The following is a 26,327-nucleotide window of genomic DNA, read 5'->3' on the forward strand; positions in this document are numbered from 1 at the left end:
AATCAACTTGGACTCTTCCAATTTGATTCTAGAATCAAATTCTTTCAATTTTGATGAGCTCATAAGTCAAGATTGACATCTAGCAACGTATCATGACTATCCGAAAGATTTAAAATTTTGATAGAAAATTATCAAAATACTCTTCAGTGGCAAGTTTTCGTATAATTCAATCCTTTAGTCAAACAACATCCCAGATGAGCTGTGGATATGAAAATATATCAAATCCAATCACTTATCATTATGTATCTCAATTAGAAAGTGATGATTCAGTTGATGATATATTAAATTTTTTTTTCTAATTATCATCCTGCTTGGCCAAAGAGTTCCAAATCAACGACCTATGAGATCACATATGATATTCGATCTCTTTATTAGGAGTAACTGATCTCTTATTGATCACTCACAACCTTCATGCACTCTTCACCATATCCAGAACACCCCACACAAGGATCAGAGAACTAAGTTAGGTAGTGAACCAAAACATGGATCCAAGTACATAAGGTACCATAGTGATCTTAGGTCTAAAGATCACATACACAACTCCCACTAGAGAATTATTAGTTGATATGTAAATAAGACTCCATCTGATATTCTCTCATAGGTCAATTCAGTAAACTTATTCTCTAATGAGTATCCATAATTTTGTATTAGTGTCACCACATAAGTGGTTGTGAAATCAACCACCCTCATTTCTGAGCATACATAGGACATGTCAGTCTTACCGATATCATTGATCTCTGACTCAATGTACCAACGACTAGGAATATTTTAGGTTAGGACTATCAAAGAATTATGTCTCACCGGCGTGATCTCATCACGGCCTTAAAAATATTATCTAAACCTATGGGATTCATTATAATCTTAAAATAAATAAGATACAGCATATAATCAATCAAAAATATCTTATTTTATTAATAATAAATATCAATTACATGAGTCTGGAAGATAAATTAATAAACACCCTATCGCATTCCATATGTGATTGGCTTGTAGGGCATTATTCTTTCAAAAGGTTGAATCATCTCACTTAGTTTGACATGTCCAATGGCCGACAATCTTGGGACCGTGCAATCTCACAGTTAACAATCTAGCCGTCCGACATCTTTCTATATAAACAACTAGAGGTCCGAGGATCTAGGTAAGTCCAATTAAATTTCTCTCAGAGAATTCGTTGCTACTCTTTTATTTTCTGCTTTTCTGACTTGAGCATCGGAGAGTCCTCGTTGGAGCCACAACTTCCGATTTGGGACTTGTTTTGTAGGTCACTGTAGTGCTAGCATTTCTGCTCAAAGATCAGGTGTCCATCATCTAACCTCGACCTATTTCAGCAGCAACAGTAGGTAACACCAGAAATAGTTTTTTCGTTTGGACCAGGTGTAGTGGTTGAAACCCATGGTAGTTCTGGATAAGAACCACATCCTCCAAAATTCACATCTAATGCAAACATACTTGGCCTTATAGCAGATCCTCCATGGGAAGAGATCTCTACCATAGGTTGATTTGCTGTTTCCTTTGGCCTGAAGATTGTATTGCTTCCCTTGTCCTCCTCTTCAGCCTGAGAAGAAGAAGATGCACCAGCCTCCCCAAATTGTTTACCAATGCCTTTTCCAAATTTGATGATTTTTCCTCGTACATAAAAGCTGATGATGAACAATGAGATGTTAGAACTGGAGTTACATGGACATGATACAGAGAAAGGCATAGCCTATAATCTTACAGTGCGGGATGAATAAAAGGTTAAAGTTCCGGTGGTGGGTATGGGTGATGTTGCTTTTTTTCCTGTTGCGTACTTTTTGCCTGATAAGAATGGGAAAGGGAAGATGAAGGAATGGGGGTTCAAGGTCACCAAATCAATGTATGAAAATAAATATTAGCCCAAGGAACTTTTGTGATTTAGAAAAGGCATCATGATATAAGGAGAAAAAATAGTCAACTATGTGATTGATCTTGGTTATTAGTTATTACACCGAATTTTAGTAACCTGGGATGCCGCAATGCATACTCTTAAAGTGCAGGCTGTCCTTTCCCATACCTCCATTTGGCATCTGAATTCACATATGACAACATCATGCAAGAATATACAAAGACCTAACATTCTTTCCTTGTAAAAAATAATTAGATATCTCAAGTTGCACAACATAAGATCATACATTACTGTTGCGGCCAATCCCCTGTTGCACCCGTTGCCGGAGAAGAACACTTACAAAAGAAGTCCACGTTGATCGGAGTTGTGTTCGGTAGGGATCTTTCGATGGTTAAATCAGTAGAAAGTGGTAAACAACAGATAAATTTTTAAAGAGACAGAATATCAGTCCAGAAGTCCCTTACCAATGCTGTTTATTTACCTCTTTTTATAGCTGAGTTATTGGTAACCATTTGTAACGGTTAGGTATGTGGGTTCCGCTTATTTCGATACTATGTGATAGTGGGATGGATGGTTAATACCCACTAATGATCATGGTATGTAGCCATTATGTACTTTCTATGCTGACGATTTTCGGTATACCGACTCTATGTCGGTAGTTTGAGTATATCGACTGTATGTTGGCAATTGTAGAAATTTGAATGATCATCAATCAGTAATTTTGATATACCGATGGCCATTGGTCATGAAGTCAGTTGAGTCACCATAACTGAATTGTATTTGCCAAGTTGAGAATAGCCGACTGTTGATCGGCTTACTGATTGATAGTCAGTGGTCTATGCCTATTAGGCCGATTAAAAGTCGGGTGATATATTATAATTGAGGCGGAACTCATTCTGTGATGTAGCTTTGATAGTTCATCATCCATAACTGATAAATATTTGATCAGCCGACTGTGAATCGAAAAAGCAGACTGAATTATCCCAACAGTTACCCCCCACTCTCAAGCCCAAGGTGGCTTGACATGTGGATTGGCACATGGCTTGACATGTTGGATGAAGAAAGTTGTCACGTGTTATTTCGAGCCCCGACTCAACTACAGATATTAATAACTTCTTTGAAAAATAAAGAGTCTCCAGTCATTTTATCGCTTTGATAACCGTGAGATCATCATTGGGATGTCGATTCTAGAAAATAGTTTGGCGTTCGGAGAATCTGATTGATTTGATTCTGATTAGTCAATTTTGACCATATGTCTAGGTGTTATTGGCTCTCAGTCGTTTATGTGGATAGAGGTGAGATAGCTTGATCTGACGGTAGGTACATCGAACCATCCGATCGATGGTCAGTTTTGATATAGCTATGTGTCAAAATCTGGGATAGTCTTGATTTGAACAATTTCATCTCGACTGTTGATGGGTCCTATATATACAATGTCACTTTCATTTGGATTTTTCATTTCTGTATTTGTTATCTTCTTTTTCAACTGAGAATTTTGTCTTGGGTGCCAAGAGCTTCAAGGTTCTTGGAGTCCTCCTCCTCGTATTTTCATGGTCTCCAAATCATCCCTTAATTTCAAGTCAAGTTTTTCCTTTCTCATTTTTTCTTCTTCTAGGTTTTTTTCCTACCATTTTCAATAGCTAGTAGGACTAGGAAAGATAAAGGAAGGGTTAGAATAGATGAGGCTCCTCGAGATGGTCGGTCAGAAAATTTGATTGACGATTCTCTTTCAGGTCCGGACGTAGAAGTTTCTTTCTTATCCAGATCCAATGTCGAATGGCTCTGGGAACAATATCGTATTCCAGAGCAATTTCAACTCTTTGCATCTGGTTCGGATGGTCGGGTGAATTCTCTTCCTTCGGATCAGATAGTAATTTATGTAGAGGACTTTCAGGCTGATCTTCATTTTCTGATTTCGGAGTTTATCCGAAATCTCCTTGATTATTACTGTCTTTGTCCTACTTAGTTGGCTTCAAATTCTATTCAGTTGATCATTAGTTTTGCTTTGTTGTGTCGCTTGATCCCAACCAACCCTTGACCTTTATTTTTCTATATTTTTTTCATTCTTTGTCCCCATCCAAAAATTAAGGGTTGGTGGTTCTTCAACTCGAGGAAGGATTTATCTTTTATTTCTGATCTTTCTTCGTCCATTCACAGGTGGAAGAACTAATTTTTTTTTGTTTCTTCTTTTCATCCTGGGGCTTTCCTTTATCCTGGAGAGATCTGAGAACAAGTCCTAATGAACATAATCGGACTGACGTTATCGATCGGGAGGACTTTATCCGACTGAAGGATATGAAAGTCTTCGCACAATGAGAGCTACTGATGGAGTAAGCTCTATATGATGTTGGACTTAGTCCGATGACCTCTCTAGGTATAGCTTACTCGGTCATTCACTTTATTTTCATTTATCTTTGAACTTTGTAACTAAATCTTTTTGCTTTCTGATTGCAGCTATGCGATCAGTGGTACGAATCTCGATCGTTGATGTTCGCCAACATGCTGCTAAAAAGATAGCAGCGATCGATGCCAGACCATCCCGAACGATGAAGAAAAGTCAGGCTAGCTCAGAGTTAACATTAATGAGGGAGACCGACATTCCATCGATAGTGGTTCCCGATGCTGAGCATGTTATTGCATTGTCGGCTCTAATAGTGCTTCCTTCGTCTGATGTGCCACCGGTCGGAGTGGAATCAACCAAAGATGGCGATGTCACGGCCATCATGCCAGTAGCGACCAAGACGACGTCAATCATGGTTTTGTCAGTGGGGAGATAGGCTAAGTCTGTCATTGCGCCCAAATTAGAACCGTCTGTTGCTATGCTGACTATACCTTGGGCACCTTCAACTGGGCCGATGCTGTCTCAGGCGCCATCAACTTCTGATTTTATGGCAGCTTCGAGCGAATGACCGCCAACTGGAGAGCAGGGAAAGGCTCTGACTATTTCTGCTGATGATGATTCATTGACAGGCTTCACCATGCTTTTCGATGTCTGGATTCTTGCAGATGAGTCAACTTTGGCCAATCCAAAATTGGCCAAGCGATTCATCGAAGTTGCATTTCTCTCGACTGATAGGAAGAACAAAAAAGATCAGACTGTGTCCAAGATTTTTTCATCTTTCTATCTGATGATACATGGCGTTAGTTGATGATGCTTTTCTTCTCTTTTTTTTTTTTCATTTGATCGGACTTGTTTTCTTTTCTTTTCAGCTAGCATATGATATGCATGCATTGGAGAGCGGGTATCGAAAAATTGATGAATTTCATCGAGCATGGATGGATAAAGTTGTGGCTGCGAATGCTGAGAAGGCTACTGCTGTTGAGCTCCTCCAGGTGGTAACTGAACGAGAGAAGGCAGCGGTTGAGTAGGAAAAAGGGTTCCAAGAGGAAGTCTCCCATGCTAAGGTCGAGTTGGAGTCGACCAGAGCTAAATTAAAGTCCGCCCAACAGAACATCAAGTCCCTGAAGTCCTGAATCAAGAGCAAGAAGCACTCGATTAGCCGACTCCAGAGAGAACGTGATGGCTGCATCGAGGAGCTGGAGAATGAATGGGAAAGGTATCGGGCCATCGAGGAGAGGTTGGCATTGGCTGATGTAAAGTCGGCTTTCGCTAAGGAGGAAGCACAGTCGGCCAAAGACATTTTGAGTTAGGCTATCAAGGATTACAAAGAATCATAAGATTTCAAAAATGAAATCCTCGAGGGAGGCTACTTCTCTTATTACGTCGGTTATGAAGATGGCAAGGATGCGGTCAAAAAGCTATATCCGAACTTGGACCTAAGCAGCATTGTCGCCCCTAATTCGGGAGAAGAGACTGTCGAGGAGATTGTACCAATTGAAGAAGTTACACTGACTACACCAGAGTCTGCTCCCATTATTAATGAAGCTGTACCTGAGTCGGCTATTGCCGAAGGCCACCAAATTGGAGCTGCGGTGGTTACCAACACAGTCGAGGAAGAAACTGACTTGTGACTGGTGTAGATATCTCTTTTTTCTTCCTTTCTTGTAATCGGACAATAATCCAACTTGCTTTTGTAATCAGACCTTAGGTCCAATTTTATAATCCTTTTACCCATGAATGAAAAGTTAAATTTTTCTAAGTATAGGGTTCCTTTTCAATCTTAATGTACGTTGTTGTCGATATCATTGAATATCAGTCGGATTGCCAATTATTGATCATTGTGTTGAATGTCGATCAGTAGTCGTAGTAGAATAATTTACCTGCTAGTCAGATATCAGCCGACTTAGCTTTTGATATAAAAAAAATTTGATAGACGGAGTTAACCGAATATCCTTTGACTGACCAAAATCAAGTCAGTTTATTATTTTGTTCAACCATAATTGAATCGACATATTGTTCCACTTAGCCATAGCTAAGTCGGCATAAGTAGTAGTTCGACTTGAGTCAGTTTTTATAGTGGTCCGATCGAGATGTGGTCGGTACATGTTGATCGATTATTTATCGATTTGATATCATTTTTATAGATAATTAAATATTTTAAGAAGATTCAGAATCTCAATATTTTATTTTAAATGTGTTGTATATGTGAACAACTTTACTGATAGTATATTTTCAGATTATCGGCATTTCAAGTATGAGAAATAGTCATTCCATTGAGAGTTTCTAGTCGATACGCACCCAGACGAAGTGTTTCAGTCATCTTGTATGGTCCTTCCTAATTTGAAGATAATTTTTCTTGATCCAAAGGTTTTAAAACTTCTATCTTTCTCAAGATCAGATCTCCTGAACGGAAGATCTTCAGCTTGACATTCGCATTATAGTATCAGACTACTCTCTACCGATATGTTGCCATTTGAACTTGAACTTACTGTCGAACTTCTAAGAGTAAATTTATGTCGGCTCTTCGACATTCGAAATTACTTGGCTCATTATACTGTTCGACTCTCACTGATGGCAATCCAATCTCGAGCGAGATTACTGCTTCTGTTTTGTAGGTCAAGTTGAATGACGATTCTCCCGTTGGTATACGAAGAGTTGTCCGATATATCTACAAGATCGGATATAATTTTTTCATCCTGAGGCCTTTAGCTTCATTCAATCTGATCTTAAGACTATGTAGCATTGTTCGATTTGTCACTTCTACTTTATCATTAGATTGTGGATGGCCGACTGAAGTGAGCTTGTGCGTAATATAAAATTTTACATAAAACTTTTTGAAGTTCTGATTGTCAAATTATCGATCATTGTCGGTGATGATGGTGTGTGATAAATCAAATTTATATATGATTAATTTCTAAATGAAGTCTTCTATCTTATTTTTAGTGATTTGTGCCAGGAGTTCGACTTCCACCCATTTGGTGAAATAATCTATGGCAACCACTATGAATTTTCTTTGACTAGATGCTGGAGGAAACGGACCGAGTATGTCGATTCTCTATTGTACAAAGGGCCATGGTGTAATGATTAATGTCAGTTGGCTGGCTGGTTGATATTGTATGTTGGCATATTTCTGATATGATTCACATCTTTGGACAAATTCAGCTATATCTTTCTTCATGGTGGGCCAATAATATCCTTATCGCAAGACTTTATAAGCTAATAATTTGCCCTCCAAGTGATTTTCACAAATTCTTTCATGAACTTCTCTGAGTGCATAGTCAGCGTCTGTAGGTTTCAAGCACTTCAATAAGGGGAGGGAGAACGATCTTTTATAAAGTTGTCCATTCATTAGACATATTGTGAGGCCATCCACTGTAGTCATTTGGCTTCTGAAAGATCTTCAGATAAAGTTTCATCAGTCAAGTATCAGATGATTGGGTCCATTCAACTTGGTTCATCATTAATTTGTATCACTTTGTCAACTTTGTCAATACTCGATTGTTCAAGATATTCAATAAACATTTGGTCGAGCAAGATCAATGAGGTAGTTGTGAGTCGAGAAAGTACATCAGCTCAAACATTCTCTATTCTCGAAAAGTGAGAGATCTCAAAATATTTTACGACTGATGTAAGATCTTTTACTTTTTGAAGATACTTCATCGTAATGGGATCTCGAGCTTCGAACTCATCCTTGACCTGTTTGCTGATCAATTATGAATCAGTGAAGATCTTGAAACTATCTATATCAAGTTCTTTAGCAATTTTCATGCTGGCTAAAAGAGCTTCATTCTCGGCTTGGTTATTTGAGGTTTTAAAATTAAACTGAAGAGCATACTCAGTTATGATTCCTTTGAAATTGGTAATGATGGGGCCGGCTCTACTATCTTGAGTGTTGGATGCTCCATCAAATGTAACACTCATATTAATGCTAGGTCGACCTCTGAAGTTTTAATTTGTTTTGATTTGCTGTCGAGTTTATCTTTAGGATTATCATCAGACATGGTGCACTTGGCAATAAAGTCAGCCAAAATTTATACTTTCATTGATGGTCATGGACGATATTGAATATCAAACTCACTAAGTTTAATTGTCCACTTCACCACATAACCAGAAGTATCAGGTTGGTATAAAATTATTTTCAATGATTGATCTGTTAAGACAACTATCAGATGTGTCTGAAAGTACAATCAAAATCATTGTGCTGATATGATCAGAGCGTAGATCATCTTTTTCACTCTTGAGTATCATACTTTGACATTATGGAGTACTGTGTTGGTATAATAAATTGATCATTGAATTTGATTTTCATCTTCCTAGATAAGTACCGAACTGACCACCTCTATCGAGGTCACTAGATAGAGATATATTATTTTTCCCACCCTCAATTTTGTGAGTAATGATAGAGATGTTAGATATTTTCTTAAATCTTTGAAGGATTGTCGGTACTTATCTAATCATGAAAAATTTTTCATTTGTCGTAAGATCTTGAAGAAGGGTAGGCACCTTTTTGCTAACCTTGAAATGAATCGGCTGAGTGCGGTGATCCTTTCGTTGAGTTGCTGTATCTCTTTTCTAGAGCTTGAATACTTCATGTTAATAATGATCTTTATTTTCTCAGGATTAGCTTCGATTCTTCATTGCAATACAAAAAATTCAAAAAAAATTTTGACAATCACTATGAATGGACACTTAATTGGATTTAATTTCATCTTGTGTCATCGAAGTGTGTCAAAGATTTTTTTTAAAGTCTCGAATATGATTAGAAGTTTTGAAATTTTTTACCAGCATATCATCGATGTAGATCTTCATGTTACATCCGATTTGTGTCTTGAATAATCTGTTGACTAGCTGTTGGTAAGTTATTCTGACATTCTTTAAACCGAATGGCATTACTTTATAGCAGTAGATGTCTTTATCGGTTATAAAGACAGTATACTGCTCTTCTTCGGATGCCATCTGAATTTGGTTGTAGCCGAAGGCATCCATAAAGCTTAAGAGTCAATGTTTTGAAGTCGTATCAACCAGTTGGTCGATCTTTGATAGAAAAAAGCTGTCCTTCAGACAAACTTCATTTAAATTAGTGTAGTCGATGCAAATTCGCTATTTTCTATTGGTTTTTTTCACCGTTACTATGTTAGCGAGTCAATTTGGATAGTTAGCTTTTCTTATGAAGTTAGCTGTGAGGAGCTTATCAACTTCTTCGTTGATGACCTTCTACCATTCAGGAGCAAAAGATCTTTTCTTCTGCCTCACTAGTCTAACTTTGAGATCAATGCTTAGCCAGTGAGTTATTACTTTCGAAGAAATTTTTGGCATATTGGTTGCCGACCAAGCAAAAATGTTGGCATTCACTCTTAGTAGGTTCACTAGTTATTTTCATTTCGGATCAAGTAATTGCGATCCAACTTGGACCATCTTAATAGGATCATTTTCTCTTAGTGGGATTGAAATCAGTTGTTTGACTGGTTCATCCCTTTCTTTATTTTCTCTTTAGTCCAGTTTATCAACCGACAGAGAATCTTTAGATTGACTATTCTTTGCAGAGACCATAAAGCAGCGTCGGGCCAATTGTTAATCTCCACTTATTTCTCCAATTTTTTTTCTTATCAAAAATTGGACTAATAAATGATATATTGACACTACCGCTCTCAAGGCATTGAGTCCTGATCATCCAAATATGACGTTATAAGTCGAAGAAACTCGGACGACCATAAACATTAAGATAATGGTACTTTATTGTGGATCTATTCTTGCAGTTAGTAAAAAAGTAATTTCTCCTTCCACGGTGACTGCATCTCCAGTGAAACCGACTGATAGCATCGAGACTCTTCTGAGTCGATCAGTCGATAGTCGCATTCGAGAGAAAATCGAGTAAAATAAAATATCATTTGAGCTTCTATTATCAACCAAGATTCTTTTAATATCATAACTTGCTATGATTGTCAAGATGACAACAGCATCATCATGAGGAGTGTGTATTCTTCAAACATCATCTTTTGAAAAAAAGATTACTTTGTTGTTAAATCGTCACTTCTTTATCGATTCTTCTTTGATAGTTATCCTCCAATCCTTCGATCGTCCAAAAATCATGTTGATAACTTTCACCATAGGCCGATTGTTGATTGCTTTCTCAGATTATGGCTGAGATTGTCGATCGGTAGGACGTTGAGTCGGGCGGTCTTGTCAGAATTTTTCGAGATAGTCATGTTGAATCAGGGCCTCTATTTCATCCCTGAGTTGAATACATTGTTCGGTATCATAACTGTGATCATGATGAAATTGATAGTACTTTTTTTTGTCACGACTCCTCGATGGTGCTTTCATTGATGGGGGATGACGAAGGTACTCTTCTCCCTCAACTTCATTTAGATTTGCGCATGGAGAGCAGATAGAGGAGTATAGGAGTCATATCTACTGTCATAATTATTTGGTCTTGGACTCCATCGGTGGGGTGAAGCTCCTTTGTTGATTGTCGACCGACTTGGCTTGGTCGGAGTGTTGGGAATAGTGTCCCAAAGTCAATCGTCAGCCTGTTGACGGTTGTGCTTCTTTCGTATTAGTATATAAATTATAAATAAATAAAAATTATTTTGGTATTTTTCATCACAAATTATTTCATCTTCTAATGAACTTCTGTGTTGTGGTGAAGTCCTTAGGACTATTTAGACTCGACAAAGGAGGATTTATCGTTTAGTCCTTAAACCTGCTCGCGACCAAATGATACATTGTTACCAAAGACAACAATATTTATCGAGCATAGGTCGTTGTGTGCCATATAGATTGGTTGTCCTCTTAATCAAGGAGTGTGGAGATACTGGTATGGCATACAAGTGAGATGTAAGGGTACATCTGCACTGAACGTGACCGACTCCGGAGCTATCTCTGCTGTCAAGATTTGCTCCGAGGGGATATGGGTATAAATGTCCCTCCGACCTGAGACCGCCACGGTGACTTGCAAGCAACTCACTGCACTTAGGCACTGGACTACCTGAATTTTTAATTCAGTGATGGAAGGCTGCTGGGTGTAGTCAAGTACTTGACTTGTCGGTGCGTGTGTCAAGATGGGATTGACCACTTCAGTTCAGGAGCTATGTACAGTCGTATTTCAATTTAACAAAACTTTGGTCAGAGTAGTCCTGGTGAGGAGTCACAGGACTGATTGAGTTGAGCATGACTTGGATGATCTAATCAGGGTTGATAGTTTAACTTTGAGTCATCCTATACACAGGGGTCAAAAAGGTTGAATTATACAGTAATCATATTCATGTAGGTTCTGAGTGTTGCGATTACGACTATTCGACCTATCCAGATGTCGGGTACCATTGCTAGATGGTCACTTCGATTAGTACAGAAATTGGTTTCTGTGCTACCGACTTAGGTTCGAACCTACGGGGTCACACACATTAGAGGTTCCTATCTGATCTGATGGCTGATGAAGAGTCTTAATATTTGTGGACTATGAGTCCTATGTGTTTGGGACTCTGTAATCAAGAATCAAGATTTTCTGATCAAGAGTCCCACACATTTTGGGTACCAGGGTCAAGAGTCCCACTGGTTTGGGACTCTTCGATTAAGGTTTCATATTGATGGACTTTGATACCCGATTACTCATCGGATTTGGATTCAAAATTTATAAGAGATTTAATTAATGATTTGATCACTAATTAACTCAATTTGATTGAGTAATTATTTTTGGATCAAGTCTAATTGAATTGGATTCAGTTGGGTTTGACCTGATTAGGTTAAGAGTTGACCTAATCGTCGAGATGGTTTGGTGCCTGATTTGATCAGGGGTTGGGTTTAATCAATTTTTAATTTGATTAGGATTTTATTGAGCTTAATTAAGCTTAATTAAGTTGGGTTTAATTTAGTCTAATTGTGCTTAACCTATTTTGATTAGTTTGGTTCAATTAAGATTAAACCACCATTTGAATTTGAATCCCTGCACCACTTCACATCTCTGCGCCCATTTGAATTCACGAGAAGAAACTTCTCATGAATTTTCTCTCATGCAAAGCCCTTCTCATTCCCACTCTTGTGCACCAATCTTTGGATAAAATTGATTAGTTAGCCATTCAAATTCAAAGCGTGTTTGAATTTGAATGGATAACTTATCCCTTGCGCCTTCATGTCCTTATCCTCTTTAGCACCTCATATCTCACACGAGAAAGAGTTTCTCATGAAACCTTTCCACGCACAAAGTAGCCTCGCACCTTCTCTTCTCATGCTTAAGTGGATAGGGATGAGTTGATTTGCATTTGAATTCAAATTTATTTGAATTCAAATGTGTAACCACTTGTCTTTATCCTCTCATACGGATAAGACACATTCTACGTTGTTTTAAAAAGAGAAGAAGGATGGCGCGTGCGTAGAATTTTTTGAAGAGAAAGCCTGGGGTGTGAGGAAGCCTTGTGCATGAGGTGAAGGTCCAAAACCTTTCAAGAGAAAAAGAAAAAAAAGAAAGAAAATTGGGCACAGGGTTTTCAGTGAGTTTCCTAGGGTTTCAGCCTGGGGTTTGGAAAGTGAGAAGGTGAGCTACGAGTATCGTGAGCCCACCAAATTTTAAAGAGAGCTTCATCAACCTCTAAAACACAGTTGTTGATGATCCAGAGTATTTGAGGAGTCAGCAGATATCGATCGAAGGAGTTCGATCAGCATCGACCGTCAAAAGGGCTTTACAATGAGCTAGCACTCGTGAGGAGCCGATCAGTCTAGAAGCTTCGTATGGACGATCTGCAGAGGCCAGACATGCTGTGTAGCTGTATTGTGATGATCAGATCCTTTCAACGATGATCAGATTGCGGTGATCGACTACCCGCACAGAGGTATTGTGTTCTGAACACAAAACAATAAATTATTTACTATTCAAATTTGAATTTCAAATTTAAATACATGTATGTTATATATCATATTTAGATCTTAGTATAGGATAAATATATGTTAATCAATTAGATTAATTAACTATTTTCACTGTAAAATAGTGATTTTAAAAAAAATTTAAAATTACCATTTTACCTCTACACTCAAATTTCGCTTCAAATGGTATCAGAGCAGGTTCTAAGATATGATATATGAATTTACATGCGTAGATTAAGTTATAATCTAAAAGTTTAAATTTAAAATTTAAAATTCAAAATTTAAAATTTAAATTTTGAAAGTTGTTCGAAATTCAAAATTCAAACTTTTGAAATTCAAAATTTAAAATTTAAATTTTGAAATTTGAAATTTAAAATTCAAAATTCAAAAATTTAAAATTCAAAATTTGAAATTTAAAATTTGGTTAAAATTTCAAATTTAAAATTCAAAATTTAAAATTCAAAATTTGAAATTCAAAAATTTAAAATTTAAAATTTGTTTGAAATTTGAAATTCAAAATTTAAAATTTAAAATTTGAAATTTAAATTTTAAAATTGGTATATTTACGTATACTTGATCCAAGTAGCAAGTAATCTAATTGGGTTGGTTGCCATGACCGTCCGGTCATAGGAGAAAAGTAGGGTTTAATGGTCCTCTCCTCCCATTCGATGGGGTCTCCTATGGCGGTAGGGGTGCCGCTGTAATTATATCTCATGCAGATGAAGCACCCAAAGGACTTAATTGTAAAGGTTCAATTATAAAATTTATCATGAATGTGTTGGATTAGTCTAAAGAAATATTCATGATTTATTTTGATTGAGTTATTTTCTTTTATGTAATTAGTAATAGGATTGCTATTTATGAAATGTACTGATCTATTTATGAAATGAGTCAACATATTTGGTGAACAGAAAATAAAACCTTTCAAATTTAAAAATTATTTTCGAAAAGTCAAACCCTGACCCATCAGCCTAAATACTTAATTAAAAGAATTAAGTGTTGTCAAGTTGGTCTAGAATTATGAATTAAGACCTAAGACAATTGCATAAACTTGTGGGTTAATGGGTTAGATAGATTAGGTCCATAATTGGATTAGACCTAAGGTTAGCTTAAAGAAATAGACTAAATTAGAGTAATTGATCAAATCTAATCAAAAGTTGAATTAGATTAGGTCAAGGATACTCTAGACTCAACTCCAATAGTTGTAGTTGAATGGGTCCATGTCTTTAACTAGACCAAGATGGACTTAATTCATGGCTACGCGGTGAAATCCTATTTACTAAGTTGATCAAATTAAAACTAATGAACCGATTGGTGTCTAAGGTAAGTTCGACTGTTTGACCAGTGATTCTTAAGTGGGAGCTACTCGCATTGATTCGATCTCTGATGAGTTAATGGCATATCCCCACCACTGATCTCACTTACCTGGCCAACCTGGTGAGTTAGGTTTTGATTAGATCACTTGGTGATTAGGGCTCACCCATGTCATTAGGTAAATCAGTGTGACTGATTTAGGTGCTCCTAATGCCAGCTTTAATTAAATCCTTTTTAATCTGACTTGGTGAAGTCAGTGGGAGGATTGAAATTGGCTGGTTAATTTCTTCTCTTCTATCCTTTAATAAAAATTCTCAAAAATTATTAGGTCCCTAAAATGATTAAGTTATAGTGATAACTAAGTCATAGCCTCCCATTAAGTGAGTGATAATGAGTCCATTAGTTTAATAATCATTGGAGGCCCAAAGGCCTGGTGCTTATTGACTAATGAAATTATCATTCATAATATGATAATTTGTTTGAGTCTTTCTGATAGTGGTCAGGTTGGCCGGCCAAAGTCGGACCTGATCATTTATTGGTCCGATTCACCAAATCAAGCATGTTAATGGTTGGACCTAACCAGATCTTTTCAATGGAGGCCAAAGCCTACTGATTAGGTTCTGGGGCAAAATTGATTACTAGAAGTTGTTTAGAGAAACAACTGGTTATGAACCTACCCATAGATGCACATGGGTTGACCAACCAAAGTTGGGCTCGTGTGTAGTCTGTGTGGATTCTAGTACCCACTAAGAAATTAAAGTAATTCCTCGAATTGGAGGTTGAGGCTACTAGTTCGTTAAAAATATTGAGAGAAACTTTAGCCTAAAGTCCAAGTCTTGAGTATTAATAATTTATATACTGATAGAGGTTTGATTTTTCTTTATGCAGCTATGGCCACTACCTTGTCGCTTCGATCATTATTAGATAATGACAAGCTCATGGGACCTAATTTTGATAGTTGGTATCAAAAATTAAAAATCATCCTTGAGCATTAGCGGATCCTTTATGTAGTAACGGATCCGGCACCAGAGAAACTAGCCCCGAATGCTAGAGGCACGGTCTGAGATACTTACTAAAAGTGGATCAACGACTGCACCACCATTCGATGCATAACGCTGGCGGCAATGAATTATGAGTTCAGCCGCAGGTTTAAGAACGTCCAGCCGTAGGAGATGCTTCAAATATTGAACGACTCCTTTGGCATGCCTGACAACGTTGAAAGGCACAAAACTAGTTGTGCCATTTTTAATGCTCGAATGAGGGATGGGATCTCAGTCACTAATCGTGTACTGTACACGATCGAAATGATTGAGCGCCTAAGTAAACTGGATTTTCCCCTGCACGAGCAGCTCGGTAAGGATGCGATCCTTAATTCATTGTCCAAGTCCTTCCTCCCCTTCCTTACTCATTTTTGAATGACAAAGCCTGCAGTGAACTACCACGGCTTGTTGGGGTTGCTGCAGAACTTTCAGAAGGACCACCAGCTCCATAAGGAGTTGGTGAATGTTGTGGGAGGGTCTTCTTCTGGTCGTCGACCTTTTAAGAAAGGGAAGAAGAATAAGAAGAAGAAGAACAAGAAGGTGCAGCCGCATGCTGGGACGTCTGCACAGGGTCAGACCAAGAAGTGCAAGCCCGACCAGAGCCAGGCAGAGTGCTTCTTTTGTAAGAAGTAGGGGCACTGGAAGAGGAACTATCCTCTATACATTGCCTCCCTGGACCCAAACAGGCAGAAGAAGAAATAAGGTAATTATATGATAATACCTTGCAACTTTTTCATTTATGATACTACTGACTGGGTATTGGATACCGGAAGCCCTTATCATATTTGCAATTCGATGCAGGATCTGTAGGTCAGTAGGAGATTTGATGATGGCGAGAGGTTCCTGAACGTTGGAGATGGAAGCAAAGTTCTAGTTCTAGCTTTAGGAATCATGAACCTTATAATCAATTCTCGTAATATAATTATGAGTGAATGTCACTATTGTCCAAGTTTTTTATTAAATATTATTTCTGTAGGCCTTTTGGCCATGTACGGTTATCAATTTTTAATAAAAAAAAATGTTTGCAATATCATTTTGAATGGTGTTACAATATTTGTTGGACAACTAAATAATAAAATTTACTTACTATCACAGCCTGTTAATGTGGTTCAAACCTCCGGTATACATCCTAGAATAGATAATATATCAGAAGTCTACCTTTGACACTGTAGGCTAGGTCATATCAATAAGAACAGGATAAACAGGTTGGCTCAAGAAGGAATTCTTGAAGTTGGTGATTGTGAATCACTTCCAACCTGTGAGTCCTGTCTTCTTGGAAAGATGACCAAGTCACCTTTTACTGGAAAAGGTGAGCGAGCCAGTGAACTCTTGGGTCTGGTACATTCTGATGTACGTGGACCCATGAGCTCAAGTCCAAGAGGTGGATATTTCTACTTCATAACCTTCACAAACGACCTATCGAGGTATGGGTATGTCTATTTAATGAAGCATAAGTCGGAATCGTTTGAAATGTTCAAACTATTCCGAAATGAGGTAGAAAAATAAACTGGAAAGTGCATTAAAACTCTTCGATCTGATCGAAGAGGTGAATACCTTTCCAATGATTTTCTGACATATCTTGGGGAGAATGGGATTCTCTCTCAGTGGACACCTCCTGGAACACCATAGCATAATGGTGTGTCTGAAAGGAGGAATCGGACCTTGTTGGACATGGTCCGATCCATGATGGGGTTTGCTGGTCTGTCGATCTTCCTCTGGGGATATGTACTCGAATCGGCTTGTTACCTTCTAAATAGGGTTTCGAGTAAGTCTCTAACCAAAACGCCATATGAGTTATGGATAGGACGTAAGCCAATACTCTCGCACCTTAGGGTTTGGGGGTGTCCGGCTTATGTTAAACGTTTAATTACGGATAAGCTTGGACCTAGGTCTGACAAGTGTAATTTCATAGGGTACCCAAAAGAGACCAAAGGGTATTATTTCTATCTAGCTGATGAGCAAAAAGTATTTGTCAGGCTTAAGGCAATCTTTTTAGAAAAGGAGTTCCTTGGTGAAGGGACTGTTGCCTTTAAGGTCGAACTTGAGAAAGTTTGACAGGTGGAAAAACCGACACAAGTAGCTGAACCTGAATCGGATTTGATTAGATCAGATCCGGAGTCCATTGTTCCTGCACCCTTAAGGCGGTCTGGTAGAGTACCACGTCAACCGGACAGATACTATGATTTCTTGATCCAGGATGGAGATCCTATCGAACTTGATGAAAATGATGAGGATCCGATCACCTACATGGATGCAATGCAGAGACCTGACTCTGAGAAATGGCTAGAGGCCATGAAATCCAAAATGGAGTCCATGAAGGTCAACGATGTGTGGACATTGGTTGACCCACCCGAAGGAGTAAAATCCATAGGGTGTAAGTGGGTCTTCAAGAGGAAAAGGGGCGTAGACGGAAAGGTGGAAACCTATAAAGCCCGTCTGGTTGCCAAGAAATATCGTCAACGTTATGGTATAGACCATGATGAGACGTTTTCTCCTGTGGCAATGCTCAAATCCATTCGGATTATGCTTGCGATAGCTGTCCATCTGGACTATGAAATCTGGTAGATGGATGTGAAGACAGCTTTCCTAAATGGAGAGTTAGACGAAGAGGTGTATATGATACAACCTGAAAGATTCACATCCACAGATGAGTCTAAGGTGTGCAGGCTACAGAGATCCATTTATGGACTTAAACAGGCATCCCGGAGTTGGAACATACGTTTTGATAGGACGATCAAGATGTATGGCTTCGTTAAGAACGGAGAAGAGTCCTGTATTTATAAGTGGGCTAATAGTTAAATAGTAGTATTTCTTGTATTGTATGTGGATGACATTCTCTTAATCGAGAATGATGTCCCTACATTACAGGAAATAAAGATTTGGCTGTCGTCACAATTCTCCATGAAGGATCTGGGAGAAGCTTCCTACATCCTAGGGATGAGGATCTATAGGGATAGATCTAAAAGGCTGCTTGGCTTATCCCAGTCCACGTACATTGATACTATGCTGAAAAAGTTCAGCATGGAGAATTCCAAGAAAGGCTATCTATCGATAGGCCATGAAATTTCTCTCTCGAAGAGGGATTGTCCGACAACACCTTAAGAGAGAGAGCGTATGGATAGAATTTCATATGCTTCAGCAGTGGGATCTATCATATACGCCATGACATGTACACGACCAGATGTGGCATACTCACTAGGGTAGTGAGTAGATACCAATCTGATCCAGGAGAGAATCACTGGAAGGTTGTTAAAACCATTCTGAAGTATTTAAGAAATACTAAGGACCAGTAGCTTGTTTATGGTGAATCGAACTTGAGACTTATAGGGTTTACAGACTCTAGTTTTCAGTCTGATCACGATGACAGCAAGAGTGTGTTGGGATTTATTTTTACCCTTAATGGTGGGGCTGTCTGCTTGAAGAGTTTCGAGCAGCACACAGTGGCTGATTCAGTTTGCGAGGTGGAGTATGTCGCTGCATCAGATACTGCCAAAGAAGCAGTGTGACCGAAAAAATTCATCACCGATCTCAGAGTAGCACCCTCCCTTGTTGGTCCAGTTCTGCTCTACTGTGACAGCTCTGGAGCCATTGCTCAGGGGAAGGAACCAAAGGCACACCAGCGGACGAAGTATATTCTGCGTCGCTACCATCTCATCTGAGAAATTATGGATCGAGGAGATGTCGACCTTCAGAAGATCAATGGGAAGGAGAATCTGGCCGACCCATTCACTAAAGCCATTACGGTGAAGGAGTTCGACGACTTCAAGTCAAAGATGGGTATTAGATACTGCACCGATTGGCTTTAGGCCAAGTGAAAGATTGTTGGGAATAGTGTCCCAAAGCCAATCGTCAGCCTGTTGACGGTTGTACTCTTTTTGTATTAGTATATAAATTATAAATAAATAAAAATTATTTTGGTATTTTTCATCACAAATTATTTCATCTTCTAATAAACTTCTGTGTTGTGGTAAAGTCCTTAGGACTATTTAGACTCGACAAAGGAGGATTTGTCATTTAGTCCTTAAACCTGTTCGTGACTAAATGATATGTTGTTATCAAGGACAACAATATTTATCGAGCATAGGTCATTGTGTGCCATATAGGTTGGTTGTCCTCTTAACCAAGGAGTGTGGAGATACTGGTATGGCATACAAGTGAGATGTAAGGGTACATCTGCACTGAACGTAACCGACTCCGGAGCTATCTCTGCTGTCAAGATTTGCTCCGATGGGATATGGGTATAAATGTCCCTCCGACTTGGGACCGCCATGGTGACTTACAAGCAACTCACTGTACTTAGGCACTGGACTACCTGAATTTCTAATTCAATGACGGAAGGCTGTTGGGTGTAGTCAATTACTTGACTTGTCGGTGCGTGTGTCAAGATAAGATTGACCACTCCAGTTCAAGAGCTGTGTACAATCGTGTTTCAATTTAGCAAAATCTTGATCAGGATAGTCCTAGTGAGGAGTCACAGGACTGATTGAGTTGAGCACGACTCGGATGATCTAATCAGGGTTGACAGTTTAATCCTGAGTCGTCCTTTACACAGGGGTCAAAAATGATGAATTATACAGTAACCATATTCACGTAGGTTCTGAGTATTGCGATTGTAACTATTTGACCTATCCGGACATCGGGTATCATTACTAGATGGTCACTTTGATTAGTACAGAAATTGATTTCTGTGCTACCGGCTTAGGATCGAACCTGTGAGGTCACACACATTAGAGGTTCCTATCTAATCTGATAGCTGATGAAGAGTCCTAATATTTGTGGACTATGAGTCCTACGTGTCTGTGACTCTGTGATCGAGAATCAGGATTCTCTGATCAAGAGTCCCACACATTTTGGGTACCAAGGTCAAGAGTCCCACTGGTTTGGGACTCTTCGATCAAGATTTTATATTGATGGACTTTGATACTCGATTACTCATCAGATTTGGACTCAATATTTATGAGAGATTTAATTAGTAATTTGATCATTAATTAACTTAATTTGATTGAGTAATTATTTTTGGATCAAGTCTAATTGAATTGGATTCAGTTGGGTTTGACCTGATTAGGTTAAGAGTTGACCTAATCGTCGAGATGGTTTGGTGCCTGATTTGATCAGGGGTTGGGCTTAGTCAATTCCTGATTTGATTAGGATTTTATTGAGCCTAATTAAATCTAATTAAGTTAGATTTAATTTAGTCTAATTGTGCTTAACCTATTTTGATTAGGTTGGTTCAATTAAGATTAAACCACCATTTGAATTTGAATCCCTGCGCCACTTCATATCTCTGCACCCATTTGAATTCATGAGAAGAAACTTCTTATGAATTTTCTCTAATGCAAAACCCTTCTCACGCCCACTCTTGTGCGCCAATCTTTGGATAAAATTGATTAGTTAGCCATTCAAATTCAAAGCCTGTTTGAATTTGAATGGATAACTTATCCCTTGCACCTTCATGTCCTTATCCTCTTTAGCACCCCATATCTCACACGAGAAAGAGTTTCTCGTGAAACCTTTCCATGCACAAAGTAGCCTCACACCTTCTCTTCTCATGCCCAAGTGGATAGGGATGAGTTGGTTTGCATTTGAATTCAAATTTGATTTGAATTCAAATGTGTAACCACTTGTCTTTATCCTCTCACGCGGATAAGACACGTTCTACATTGTTTTAAAAAGAGAAGAAGGATGGGGCGTGCGTAGAATTTTTTGGAGAGAAAGCCTAGGGCGTGAGAAAGCCTTGTGCATAAGGTGAAGGTACAAAACCTTCCGAGAGAAAAAGAAAGAAAAAAAAAAAAATTGGGCATAGGGTTTTCAGTGAGTTCCCTAGGGTTTTAGCCTGGGGTTCGGGAAGTGAGAAGGTGAGCTACGAATGTCGTGAGCCCACCAAATTTCAAGGAGAGCTTCATCAATCTCTCAAGCACATTGCTAATGATCCAGAGCATCTGAAGAGTCGGCAGACATCGATCGAAGGAGTTTGATCAGCATCGACCGTCGAAAGAGCTCTACAACGAGCTAGCACTCATGAGGAGCCGATCAGATCGGGAGCTTCGTGTGGATGATCCACAGAAGCTAGACATATTGTGTGGCTGTATTGCGATGATCAGATCCTTCCAACGGTGATCAGATTACGGTGATCGACTATCCGCACAAAGGTATTGTGTTCTGAACACAGAACAGTAAATTATTTACTATTCAAATTTGAATTTCAAATTTAACTGCATGCATGTTATATATCATATTTAGATGCTAGTGTAGGGAAAATATATGTTAATTAATTAGATTAATTAACTATTTTCACTGTAAAATAGTGATTTTGAAAAAGTTTTAAAATTATCATTTTATCCCTGCACTCAAATTTCGCTTCACGGAGCTCCACTTTCTTTTTATTTTTTTTTCTAATTTTTTTTCTATTTACACTAATTAGAAGCATCCTCATCCGCTCAAATATACTTGTATGCATACTCCAAAAGTTTAGCATAGATCCGAGGGAGAGTTTTATCTAGAGAGTAGGTAAATCTGGATCCCTTCAAACCTCTTTTGATGATCGAGATGTCCGTATCTTTATTGAGGTCTTTGTCCTCAAGTGTAGCCACATTAAAGTGAGCCACAAAGTCTCTCAGTGTCTCTGTCTCACCTTGCTTGATGGAGAAGAAACTATCTGATGTTCATGGTATCTTTCGACTGATGCTAAAGTGGGCTATGAACGAATGTTCGAGCTGCTCAAAAGAATTTATGCTCTTTGATTGGAGCCTAAAATATCAAGCTCGAGTAGCATTCCAAATGGTAGTTGAGAAGTCAATGCATAAAAGAGCGTTGGTCATTCTCTAGATCATTATGAGAGCCTTGTAACTCTTCATATGGTCAATCAGATAGGTGGAGCCGTCATTTGGCTCCATCTGCGGCATCTTGAATTGGAACGGGATCGGCTCATCCAAGATACGCTGAGAGAGAGATTGAATGGTGTGGAAGCGGAGGTCATTAGAGGATTTTTGATCTTCCACTTGGAGTCGGACGAGTTGGCGGTCGATCTTCTTAAATTTGCACCCATAATTGTCGAACCATCATTGTTAGAAAAATTCAGGGTTAGAGTCCCTTGAAGAATTTGAGGATTGAGAAGTGAAAGGTGCATGTGACCTCTTCCCCTTCTTGATGCTATGTCCATGGGAAGGAGAAGAAGATCACCGAGAATGGTGAGTGGTATGGTAAGAAAGTGGTGGCTCGACACGATGAGAATGTCGAAATGGTCGTCGTTCTCAGGATGGAGAAAGAGACCGTCATGGAGGATGACGGCTGTGCTTGGATGGCACTGAATGTGCCGCCGGCTTCTCTGCCAGTTGTTGTTGCTGCTGCTGCATTTGTTACTGTTAGAGATTGTGTACTACCTCTGTCAACACTTTTATTTACTACATTAAAGCAGTGATTTGAACGTCCGTAGTGACTACAAGACGTGAAGAACTAGATTCTGCCATTGAAGGTAGAGGAAGATCTCATTGGCAGAAAGATTATCTTGCGGATCTTATGGAGTTATTCTGGGCTCTTATTTTTGTCATGATTTCTTGTAGCCTGCCCCTCTACCTAGCATGCCAATCTGTTACGGCCAATCTCTTGTTGTGCCCGTTATTGGAGAAAAACACCTGCAAAAGAAGTCCATACTGACCAAAATTGTATCCGGCAGGGATCCTCCGATACTTAAGTCAGTGGGAAGTGGTGAATAGCAGATAAATTTTTAAAGAGACAGAATGTCAGCCCAAAATTTTTTTATCAATGCTGTTCATTTACCTCTTTTTATAGACGAGTTGTTGGTAACTGTTTGTAATGGTTAGGTACATGGATTTCACTTATTTCGATACTCTATGACAGTGGGATGGACGGTTAATACTCACTAATGATCATGGTATGTAGCTATTATATGCTTTCTGTACTGACGATTTTCTGTATACCGATTCTATGTCGGTAGTTTGAGTGTATTGACTGTATGTCGGCAATTGTAGAAATTCGAATGACCATCGATCGGTAACTCTGATATACCGATGGTCATCGGTCATGAAGTCGGTTGAGTCACCATAGCTGAATTGTATTTGTCAAGTTGAGAATAGCCGACTATTGGTCGGCTTACTAATTGATAGTCGGTGGTCTGTGCCTATTAGGCCGATTGAAAGTTGGGTGATATGTTGTAATTGAGGTGGAACTCGTTCTGTGATGTAGCTTTGATGGTTCATCATCCATAACCTATAGATATTCGATTGGCCGACTGTGAATTGGGGAAGTAGACTGAATTACCCTAATAATTACAATATTTTCTAAGTCATAAAACATAACTTTCAAGATACTCATCTTTGGAAGAAAGGCAAGGCACATAACAGGCTATGTAAGTCTGTGCTTAAAATTTTCTCAGCTACATGAAATGCCTTCGCTGTCTTAATGTGTCTAGTGCTCGAAATTCCTTTCCCAAGCTAAGGAACAATCACCGTCAATAATTAACTTAGATATTAAAAATTTGAAAATCCTTAGATATTATAAGGTGTGCTAATCTGAGCGTTTCCAACACTAAAAAGAACTTCAGACATTGATGCAGGAGCCACACCTTTCAATCGTTAATATTCATAATAGATGCTGCATGTAAAAGAACCTCAATGATGCTAGTATACGATTCAAAATTTAAAAAAGCAATGGCGATTAAGGTATTGATAATCAGAAAATTGTAGGAGTCAAGGAAGATAGATCGATCATGAGAGCTCTTTGCATCACCCTCTGAATGTTGTGAGGCTCCATCAGCATTATCTTTCATGGCAAAGGAAGATGCATGCTGAGGCTGAGAACCAAAAGCCCAGGAAGGATTTGTCTCCAAAGTTGGAAGCTGGACTGATGAGTAACGAAAAGCAAGCTACAAGTTGCTAGAATTCATTGTTTGGACCACAGGCCATTCACTATTTGCAAGAGGCATCAGTTGCATGACGCATGATCAAGGAAACCTTGTTGCATTAGGTGCATTTGTAATGGTTGGTACCTTAACTGGTGCTGGATAAGGGACAGTCATGACAGTCAATGGTTGAAGAGACAACGGAACACCGCCACGTTCCCAATTTCTTGATTGGGAACCATTCCCCGAGAAAGATGGCTGTTTCTGCCCTTGAAAGTTTACTCCACTTTGATCATTTAAAACATGTTTATCAGTACCACATTTATCACTTTTGGAGCTGACCTCATGCTGCGAAACCAACCAAGAGTTTGAGCCTCCCGCTTCCGACGAAAAGTCATCTCCTCAAAAATGACAACTTACATTTGCTGCTGCCAGATTTCTCTTCCTCAGCGTCAGTTGCTTTGTTGTTTGGAATCCACCGCTCTTGATACCTGGTGAACTGTGCCTGACTGCTAATGCACATCATTAGAACCTTTTGCCAAAGCGGCAAAAAGAATGAAGCAACTCCGTGTCACATCGCACCCATATATCAGTAAAAACAAGAAAACAAAAAGAAATTTCAAGCATAACATAAAAATCCATCAAGAAATGCAGAAATAATAACAGAAAAATCAGCAAATTTAGCGATTTTAATGCCCGCGATGCCAACCCCTTTTTTTTTTTTTCCGATGCGCATGAAGGGATTCTACCAACACAATGATGCCTCCATTTTTAATATGTACACTAATTTAAAATTTTATACGGCACATGAAATATAATTTTTTTTAAAATAATATTAATTTTATTTATTTATTTTATTATATTTATTTTAAAAAATAAAATGATAGAAAAAATGACATGCTGCACAAAGGTAGTTCATGGGGAGATGGGAGAAAATTAGAAGTTATCCAAAGGAGGTAGCCGGGGGGCGGGGCTGTACAGGTCATAGGGTGTCAAAGGGGCATGGCTGGTTCGAGTCAAATTGGATCCAAATTTTGACACTGCTGCTCTAGTGGAGGAGGTTGATCGGACTGGGGTGGAGGTCACGACAGCTGCCCTTGATGTTATCCCCATCGAGCTCATGCTGGTTCCATCTATGATTGATCGGCGCCACGAATTCCACGAAAATCAAAAAGAATGACTGGAGCGAGCCCAGCTCATTGATTCGGCTGCCCTTCTACACTTCCATCCACCATTCGATCCACCATGTATACCTGAACCTCCAATCGAAACTTAGGAAGCCCTCCGATCTCCCTTAAGTACTCTCTTTCTCTATGGATCTTTCAAAAAGAAAAAGAAGCAAAACAAAACAAAGAACTGATCTATTTGTGATGGCAAAAAAAGATATACCTTTTCATAACCGGATATGCGAACTCAATTCAGCCAATAGGTTTGTCCATTTGGTTGGCATGAAATAAAGCTGAATTGGGTTCTCACAGCGGATCAATTTTGAAAGAAATGACCCCAAAATAGCGTCCAACTCAACCCACTTAGCACCAAATCACATGGGCTCTAATTTTTAAGACACCTGTATATTCTGATTTGTGAATTTAGCCTACCAAATTTCATTGATGCATATGAAATGACAATCTATGTTGAGTGCAGAAAAAGCTGACCAACCCAAATCAATTTAAGGGAACAAAAAATAAAAACGCTGAAATACAGACCAACTTTGGATCGAGGGAGACTCTCTCATGGTTATTAACTGGATTACTCGTTCCCATACTCATAAGAACCCTTTATGGCCTATATTACGGTATATTATGATTGCAGCAGCACTTATTTCTTTTTTTTTTCTTATCTACTTTGTGCTCCATTTATTCATATACATATCAGGTGACAGGATCTGCAGCTTGTTTATTGTTAAGAGAAGGGCATCTCTTTACCTGTTATGATTATCACTTGATGATGTTATTGCAGCTATCTGTTCTAGTACTTGGGAAATTTATCTGCAGGTACACATGGCATCGGAAACAATAGCACTTCATTCAGGATCCTCTGTATCTACAGGATAAA

General features: G+C 38.7%; 1 pseudogene; it reads right to left on the minus strand.

Annotated features, from left to right (window-relative positions):
* The window catches only part of LOC105061377 (protein NINJA homolog 1-like), a 31,261-nt pseudogene extending 6,357 nt beyond the window's left edge, over positions 1 to 24,904 (minus strand).
* Between the last annotated feature and the right edge of the window lie 1,423 nt (positions 24,905 to 26,327).

Source organism: Elaeis guineensis, chromosome 1 (assembly GCF_000442705.2).
Source record: "Elaeis guineensis isolate ETL-2024a chromosome 1, EG11, whole genome shotgun sequence".
Lineage (NCBI taxonomy): Eukaryota > Viridiplantae > Streptophyta > Magnoliopsida > Arecales > Arecaceae > Elaeis > Elaeis guineensis.